Source organism: Schistocerca nitens, chromosome 5 (genome assembly GCF_023898315.1).
Source record: "Schistocerca nitens isolate TAMUIC-IGC-003100 chromosome 5, iqSchNite1.1, whole genome shotgun sequence".
In the NCBI taxonomy this organism is placed as follows: Eukaryota; Metazoa; Arthropoda; class Insecta; order Orthoptera; family Acrididae; genus Schistocerca; species Schistocerca nitens.
Window position 1 is genome coordinate 797,271,950 of NC_064618.1, and position 10,176 is coordinate 797,282,125.

Below are 10,176 nucleotides of genomic sequence, written 5' to 3' on the forward strand. Positions count from 1 at the left end.
TGTCCTGTACTCTGGCGTCGATTCACAGATACTGTGATTCAGACAATACACAAACACACATACATACACACACACACACACACACACACACACACACACACACACGCACGTACGCACAAGCACACACAAGGAAAGAGAAAAGTAGTATAGGGAGGGAACCAGAGAGATTAAAGTAATGGCAGGAACGTCACTTTTGGTCACTAAAATGTCCCAATGTAACTAAATCTCTAACTCAGAATCGGATCAAGTAACTGACTCATTTACATACGCAGGAGGTAAAATCAGTAGTGATGAATCGAGGAATGTAGTTAGAGGTAGATTTGTTCAAACAGAAGGTGCCCTTATTATAAAGAGGAAGATCGTAGGAGCTGAATGTAGCAGCCTGGAAAACATGATATACACAGTATACATTTTTGTTACTATTAATACAGGGTGATTCAAAAAGAATACCACAACTTTAGGAATCTAAAACTCTGCAACGACAAAAGGCAGAGCTAAGCACTATCTGTCGGCGAATTAAGGGAGCTATAAAGTTTCATTTAGTTGTACATTTGTTCGCTTGAGGCGCTGTTGACTAGGCGTCAGCGTCAGTTGATGCTAAGATGGCGACCGCTCAACAGAAAGCTTTTTGTGTTATTGAGTACGGCAGAAGTGAATCGACGACAGTTGTTCAGCGTGCATTTCGAACGAAGTATGGTGCTAAACCTCCTGATAGGTGGTGTATTAAACGTTGGTATAAACAGTTTACAGAGAAAGGGTGTTTGTGCAAAGGGAAAAGTTCTGGACGGCCGAGAACGAGTGATGAAAATTTAGCACGCATCCGGCAAGCATTTGTTCGCAGCCCAGGAAAATCGACTCGCAGAGCTAGCAGAGAGCTGCAAATTCCACAATCAACTGTATGGAGAGTCCTACGAAAAAGGTTAGTTATGAAATTGGTTCAAGCACTGTTTGCAGCCCGTGACAGAGCACTTCATCACTGGCCTCCAACAAGCCCTGATCTTACCCCCTGCGATTTTTTCTTATGGGGGTATGTTAAGGATATGGTGTTTCGGCCACCTCTCCCAGCCACCATTGATGATTTGAAACGAGAAATAACAGGAGCTATCCAAACTGTTACGCCTGATATGCTACAGAGAGTGTGGAACGAGTTGGAGTATCGGGTTGATATTGCTCGTGTGTCTGGAGGGGGCCATATTGAACATCTCTGATCTTGTTTTTGAGTGAAAAAAAAACCTTTTTAAATACTCTTTGTAATGATGTATAACAGAAGGTTATATTATGTTTCTTTCATTAAATACACATTTTTAAAGTTGTGGTATTCTTTTTGAATCACCCTGTATTATTATTACGTAGGTTGGAACTTAAATAGCGGCAACACTGCTGTGGAGACACTATACAATGGAATCTGCTATTGTCGCACACCGAATGAATTTCTTGTGCGTTTTACTATTTTTTTTCTTTGTGTGAATATTCAAAAACATCCATTTTATGAGCCATGGAAGTTAAATACTGGCCTATATTACTCTAATTATCTCGTTACTTTGCAAGATGTATGTGGCTGATAGTAATATGTGGCTCGGCTCTTCCTGGAATGTACACTTTCGGAAATTCTGCAGTCAATATTTGTGTGGCAGATCCTGCCACTGGAATTTCTTGATCACTACCGTGACGCTTTCGCCCCGACTAAACGATCCCCTGACGTAACGCGCTTTTGTTTTGGTCTTCCTTGTCTTTCCTGTTAATTAATTATATTAAGGATTCCAGGCTAATTAGAAATATTCATGAATTGGCCGAACAAGTGTCCTGGCCATAGCCGAAATTTAGATATTATGTCCTCATCAAATACTGACCGCGTTGACGCTAAAAGCAGTCATCACAAATCTAATAGTAAATTCTGTCTACATCTTCTACATCGGCACAATGTTCGACATAAGATTTTTTTCTTCTATGTAAAGATTGAACAGTGGAAGTGAAAGTCTACATCCATGTCTCCCTGTCTCACACTCCTTTTACTCCGAGCATTTCGTTCTTCGTTTTCCGTCCTTGTTGTTCCCTCTTGTTTCTCCACATTACATTCCGTATACCACACAAGTTTCACCTGTCACTATACTGGTTTGATGCTGCCTGGCAAGATTTCTTGTCCTATGCCAACCTCTTCATCTCGCAATCTAATCCTCAATTACTTGCTGCATATCTCCCAATCTCTGTCTTCATCTACAGTTTCTACCCTCTACAGCGCCCTCTAGTACCATGGAGGTAATCACCTTACAGCACCCTCATTGGCGCTGTAGCGAGAATGAAGTGCTTCTCTGGGCGGTATCACTAACCTCGTGTCTTGCTGCTTCGGAAGTCCCTCGTAGCACAGTAGTGGCGCTCAGTCGCCAGGTTCCATGTAGATGGTGATCCTGCTGAATTGGAGTGTTTAGGGATGCAACAACGTTTGTACCATACTTGTTTTAATACCAAAATTGTCTTGTCTCACACGTCACAAAATCAGAATTTGCAATATGGTTGCTCTGGGCTACGCCGTTATATTCAACCCTCTACACACATTAACACAGTTTTCTGACTTTACATAATGATAGACACTGCCCACGACACGTGGCGTTCTTATAACTAAGAACTTCACTTTATGTCTTGTTTAACATCAGAAATATGCACTCGCGACCGTTCTTTTAGAGCCGCACCGGTTACTGGACCGTGCGTTTTGAGTGGCTCCTCGCGACTAACTTGCCCTGTCTTCCCGAAGGACAAGACAGACCTCCCCTTTCTCCCTGAGTCAATAAGGACACTTCTCTCGTTTCCTACGGATATATATACATCCAAACTTTCAGCCAATGGGCGTTCAGATCGCTGTTGCTAGGCGGATCTGACGTCACATTTGCGGACAATGTGACGGACGTTTGTCTCGGAACACTGTCTCAGATTCTAAGATCCTACTCCCGAATAGTCGGATCTTGTCCCTACTAAGGTTGCACACATTGCCTCCTATGATTTCATCACTAATACTCCTTGCTGACGCTTAATTGTTAAATGTAAATGTAGCCTGGCTACTACTGGGCATTCCCTATCGCATTAATATGCATAATACTTGGCTTAAACACATGCATTACATATGCATTACAATTTTGTTTTTGTCAGTGTTTTACATATATTCCTTTCCTCGCCGATCTGTGGAGGAACACGTTTTGTATTATCATGAAATAAAGGAGAGAGTGAAACTGAAATAATACAGGATTTATAGTCGACAACATTAAAACAAAGCCGTTGATCATTACGGCGGAATCTTCTCACGAAATTTCAATCGCCAACTTTCTCCTCCGAATGCGAAAATATTTTGTTGAGAAACGGTCACAATATAAAACAAGGGGAATCAGAGCTCGCACGGAAAGATGCAGGTGTTCTTTTTGTCCGCGCCCTTTACTGGATTTGAATAATAGAGAATTATTGTGAAGGTGGTTGGATGAACCCTCTGTCAGGCACTTAAATGTGATTTGCAGAGTATCTATGTACATGTAAATGTAGATCTAGATGTGCTCGTTGCTTACCTTATCGAGCCACCTAATTTTAAACTTTCTACTATAGCACCACATCTCAAATGCTTCGATTCTATTTTCTTCTGGTTTTCCCAGTCCATTTTTCACAACAATACAGTGCTGTGCTCCGAACTCACATTCTCAGAAATTTCTACCTCAAATTAATTCCTATCTTTGATACTTTTTGCCACTACTAGTCCTCTTTCGTTGTCCCCCTTGCTTCGTCCGTCATCGGTTATTTCTCTGCCTACGTAACGGAATTCCTTAACTTCATCTACTTCATGACCATCAATCTTGATATTATGCTTTCATTATTCTCTTTTCTCCTACTTCAAGTTAATTTTGTCTTTATTTGATTTACTCTCAGTCCATATTCCGTCCTCATTTGACTTTTCATTCCATTCAAAAGATCCTGTAATTTTTCTCACTTTTCCCGAGGATAGCAGTATCGTAACTGAATCGTATCGTTGATATCCTTCCACCAAGAATTTTAAACACCACTCCTGAACATTTCTTTTGCTTCTGTCAGTGCTTCTTCGATTGAACAGTAGGAGCGGAAGATTAAACCACCGTCTCACACCCATTTTGATTCGAGCACTTCGTTCTTCGTCTTCCACTCTTGTTTCCTCTTGCTTCCGCACATGTTGTATACCAGACAAGGACCACCCAGGGGAGCGTGGGAAGCAATCCCGTTCACCGTCTCATTATTCTTCCAGTACCTTTTTCAGTATTTTCTCAAGATTTGGAACACCTCGGGCCATTTGATATTGTCGAACGCTCTTACCATGGTGACAAATCCTATGAACGTGTGTTGATTTTTCTTTAAGCTTACTTCAATTATCATCCGCAACGCCAGAACTGCCTCTCTGGTGCCTGTATTTTTCCTAAAGCCAAACTGGTCACTATTACATTTTCAATTTTCTTTTCCATTCTTCTGTATATTCTTCTTTTAGCAACTTGGATGCATGAACTGTTAAACTGACTGTGCGATAGTCCTCGAAATTGTGGGCTCTTGCAATCTTCTGAGTTGTGTGGATGACATTTTTACGAAAATCAGACGGTATTCCGCCATTCTGTTACCTTCTACATACCAGATATAGACTCAGATCACAATTTGATAGTGATGAAGAGTGGGGCGAAGCTTAAGAGACTAGTAAGGATGAATCAATGCGCAATAAAGTGGTATACGGAATTCCTAAGGAATGAAGAGATACGCTTGAAGTTCTCTGAGGCTATAGATACTGCGATAATGAAGTGCTCAGTGGGAAATTCAGAAAATAGGAAAGGACATCTCTACCAAGGAAAGCAAATATGCTGGAAAGAATAACATTGGTACGTGGAGGTTAATTGCGAGGATTATTTATTACTTATTTTCTGTGTGGTTGTTAAGCACAATATTAAATATAAGACAGTCTAGAACAGGTGTAATTTACAAACAGACCATTAAATTTTTAATATAATCAGTTCTGTCACTCGCTGCCATCGGGAAATAGTCGAAAGTAGCACTATAGACTCTGTTGGGACATTCTGTAGCTACCGACGAACGGTTTGCCTGGCTGCTACACAACCCCAATTTGGAGATGGCGCCTTACCCCATCTCTGAAGAGAGTCCGTACTTCTGACAAGATTGGTGCGAATTCTATTAAACATTGTCCATGTTCTGCGCGATTGTTCAAAGGCAGGAGGTTTTTTTGCAGGGCAGGTTCTGGCAATGTGGAGCGCAAGCCTTTAGTTTCGTTCCCATGAGTCTGTTACTTCGAACGTAGACATGTGCGGTTACATTCCTGTTCTCATTAACGATTTTCTTCATCAAGCCAGTTTTTTGTAGGATAATGGCATCTTGACCGATAGGGAGTCGTGGGTTGCCTTGAGTGCCTTTCAACTCACTGAGTCGAGTTGTTTATCGTCGAAGTCTAGAGGCCGGAATGTGACTCAGTATGGACAGCCATTCGACCGCGTTCGGTCTTTGTGTACCATTGATAATTATCATAGATGTGTTCAGCTATGCATTGAGGATTAATGTGTGTACAGTACTGATCCATACTTGATCATCATATTCTGCAGCAAAGTAGACTAACTCAAGTACTGAACTGCCCAGAGATTCAGCAGCGGAGGCCCAGGTTGTTCAGCACAGCTAATGTACGATGTTTTTCCTGTTTCGTGTTTTCGCAGCTGCATTTTCCAGATGTTTCTTGTAGGACAGTTTTAGATCAAAGTAACTAGATATTTTGGCTGCTGATTGTGGTGAAAAATTCTGTCACCAAAATAGACCTGGATCTGTCTGGTCGCCGATCTATTGCACAACTGAAAGCGCGCCGTCTCTGTCTTGATGCGGCCTGATTTCAGTCTCCATCGGACCCATTATAACCAGATCAGATGTTAAGATGGCTTCCTATCGTTCAAAATTTCCATGTTCCACTGCCAGCACTCTCAGCGGCGTGTCCTAACTCACGAGAAATAGTTTTAATCATATCGGAGACATACAGGTTAAACACAAGGGGGGAGAGGACAGATCCATGACGCAGTCCATCATTTAGCGTTTTTAGAAAGCAAGCTTGTATATTGAGCTAAGAAGAGCTTTTAGTCGGTAACTGTTCGGCTCGTTGCTTAGTTTTCTCCGCTTAAAACTAACGGTGACGTCTGACTAAAGAAGTCTGCTAGACTTTTATTTTTTATTTTTGGTGTACTTTTCTACAGTTGAGGATGAACTCAGAATGAGTTCCATTAGGCCCAGGTGCCTTTCCCACTCTAAATTCTTTTAGAGCCATTGTTATTTCCTCGACACTAAATGGATGGGAATATATGATCTGGTCTCGGCTTGACGTCTTCAAAGCCGTGAATTCATGTCTATTATGGCTGATGTGTGCTTCGTCCCGTGTGGTTCATGAAGTAGCCAAGCGATTCGCAGTCCTGTCTGGGTGCAAGACATCTTCACCTCTGGCATCATTAGGACTTCTGCCTAATTTCTTTAAAAGTTACTAGGATTCTCAGCTAGACCTTTCGAATTCCCAGCTGACGACTGTTTCCTTTTCTCACGTCGAGCCATGTCCAGTGTGCATAGCAGATCGTCAGCTCTCTCTCCGTACCCTCCTTGGAGGAACTCCTTGTGTAGTTATTCACACCGACCATTCCATCCTGGTATGTACTCCTTGCGGAATCCTTTAGGCGTGGTCTTCTTTGCTGCATCAATCACTCCTCTTATGAATATTCAGTGGCTTTCGATAATATAATTTTAAGAAGGTCGATTGGAAGAACTTCTCCGCTCACCTTGACAAATGCTTAGGCTGGACGAATCCATTCCAACCAAAGTATTTGTCAAGGGGATTGGATAAGTTCTTCCAATCCGCCTTCTTAACATTCCATCTTGGACGGGTATAAGACCTGATCAGGGAAATGGTTATTCCTTTCTCAGTAATGGCTGGTCGGCGTCGCCCATGTGGGTAGTCTAAGTATTCGCCTGGACCCTTGCAGTGGTATGTTCTCAATGTTTTAGTTACCAAGTTCAAATCAGGGCTGTATTCTAGGTTACAAGCTGCTGATTTGAAACATCCCTTCAATTTTGCATCAACTAGCAGGAATAGATTGTTATCACCGGCCTATATTGCGAGTGTTTCACCGTTGCTATTGTTGGTCCTGTATTTCCATTGTGTGTGGTGACTGTTAAAGACCCCCACAAAGAACGCTGTGTGGGGCAATAGAGGCAGCGTTTCAGGTGTCCATTCCGTGGCGGATTTCCTAAGTGTTGCTGGTGATGGATGTTTTAACCAGGCACCGAGAGAGGTGGCGCAGTGGTTAGGACACTGGATTCACGTTCAGGAGGACGACGGTTCAATCCCGCGTCCGGCCATCCTGATTTAAGTTTTCCGTGATTTTCCTAAATCGCTCCAGGCAAGTGCCGAGATGGTTCCTTTGAAAGGGCACGGCCGACTTCCTTCCCCGTCCTTCCCTAATACGATGAGACCGATGATCTCGCTGTCTGGCCTCCTCCTCCAAAACAACCGAACCCCTCTTAAACAGGTTAGTATGTTCCACGCAGGAGTCAACAAACGTAGTGACTCCATAGGCGCGGTGGTATGTGACTCCTTCCAAGTCAAATACTGGTATTTTCCGTCTTTTGGTTAAGTGGTCTTCTCTGTCAGTATGGGTTTTCTGTACAGCTAAGAAGTTAATATCATCTACCAGAATTTTATAGACCTGCATTTGGCCCAGTTTATCCTTTCTATATCTGAGTAGGCAGAGCTTGGTGATTGGCACAAGATATCTTGTCAGAATGCTCTGAGAAGGTCCTGTCACATTTGGTGTATTGTCAGGCATCACGTGCTGTTACGTGGTTTAGCCAGGAGATCCGGAGATTGGCAACCAGTATTGTCAGCTCATTAGCATTACCGAAGTGCTATCCTCGGGAAAAGTGAGAAGAATTACAGGATCTGTTGAATGGAATGAAAAGTCTAATGAGAACAAAATATGGACTGAGAGGTGAGCTGACAATGCACAACAAATGAAAGGGATCATGGAAAACACTCCAGCTGATCGACGAAAAAAGGAAGTCCAAAAATGTTCAGGGACATTCAGTCTAGTATCTGAGTCTGGAATCTCTGATTATGATGTAATCTCATTGAAATCTGACTCCCTGCCTATTAATACTAACAGTGCTACATTTTTTTGTTCACTTAAAACTTCCGGGCTGACAGGCCGTGGTCGATGTGTACAACTCTCCCCTGACGTTTCGTCTTCGACTGCGGGAGACATCCGCCGAGGTAAAGCGGCGAATTGCAAAGAGAACTCGAGAAAGCGCAGATAATGTAGGCAGTGCAGAGGGCGCCACGTGGCGTCGTCTCTGGTGATATTAAAAATTAAGCTCATTTCATTGACAAGTTGGAGGAAATGAGCGAGGGTCCTGATGGTAACCCTGTTAGTTTTGATATTCTATCGTTATTTACCATGATTCCGGTAAACGAAGCTGTCTCATGCATCGCGGATATTTTTCCTACCGATACTGCCTCACCAAAACCTACTTTCACCACAATAGTGACTTTTATGAACTCCTCTTAGTCCCGCTGTGACTAATTTATTTAAGGAGTCATTTGAACAACGGGCGTTGCACACTGGCAGGAAGAGACCAGACAGATGGTATCGCTATGTCGATGATATTTTCTTAGTATGAACACATGGAGCAGAGGAGTTGGGTGCCTTCCTGGTACATCTAAAAAGCATTAATCCGAGAATGCAATTTACTATGGAGACGAAGAGTAATGGACAATTGAATTTTCTGGATGTGACTGTGATTAAACGTCTGGACGGAACGTTGGGCCATAAGGTGTATAGAAAGGCCACACATATTGATCGTTATTTGCGTAAAGATTCAAACCACCACCCCAGACAAAAAATAGTTGCAATAAAAACCCTGGTAGACAGGGCGCTAAAAATTTGTGAACCTATTTAATTGAAAGATGAGACTGAACATCTACGCTCGACTTTCGTGATGAATGGCTATTCTAATACGGAGATAGATCGAGCACTTCGCCGCACGGGTCAGCCGCGCGCTCTCCGGCGCCTTGCTACAGTTCGCGCGGCTCCCCTCCGCCGGCAGATCGAGTCCTCCCTCGGGCATGGGTGTGTGTGTTGTCCTTAGCGTAAGTTAGTTTAAATTAGATTAAGCAGTGCGTAAGCCTAGGGACAGATGACCTCAGCTGTTTGGTCCCATAGGAACTTACCAAAAAAAAAAAATTCGAGCACTTCGCTCTAGGCAGAGAATCAGGAGCAACTTGCCCAGCGGCAAGGTGTTTCTTCCGTTCATTAGTAAGGTCACAGATCGCACTGGGAAAGTGTTAAGTGTTAAGCAAGTATGGGGTGGAAACTATTTTCAGACCCATCAGGAAAATAAAAGAATATTTAAAATGGGCAAAAGGTGCACGACATCCTTTGGCTAAACCAGGGGTATATAAAATTCCTTGTAGTTGTGGATAGGTTTATAACGGTACCACAAAGCGAAGTGTGAAGACCCGTCTGGTTCAACATAAGAGGAATTGCCGCCTGGGTCACACGGATAAGTCGGCCGTAGCAGAACATCTTTGCTAGAATGGTGATCAAGAAACAAAATTCAGCGAGACGAGCTTCATATCTAAATCGTCGCATTATGACGCGCGAATGTATAGAGAGGCTATAGAGATTGAGAAACACCGTAATAATTGTAACACGAAAGAGCAAGGTGTTAAACTGGATAAAATTTGGATGTCAGCGTTGCACAGGAAACGTGACGATCGATTACTTTCAATCGCGAATGTTGGTATTACCAGAGACAGTCTCATAGACGACGCCACGTCATGGACAGTGCCACCCTCTGCATTTCCTATATAATCAGCGCTTCCTCGAGTTTTCTTTGCAGTTCGCCGCTTTACCTCGGAGGATGTCTCCCGGCGTCGGAGACGAAACCTCGGGGTTTTATACATCGACCACGGCCTGTCAGCCCGAAAGTTTAAGTGAAGACAATACTGGCCATGGAAGCCTACAATGTATGATCAGCGCTACATTTGTTTGCATTCAGGTTCAACTGCCAGTCCTTGCATCAATGATCTACAGATAAACTCAACAGGTCACAGTCCGTGCATGGCGTGTGGGGGCTTTGTACCAACATTACTGC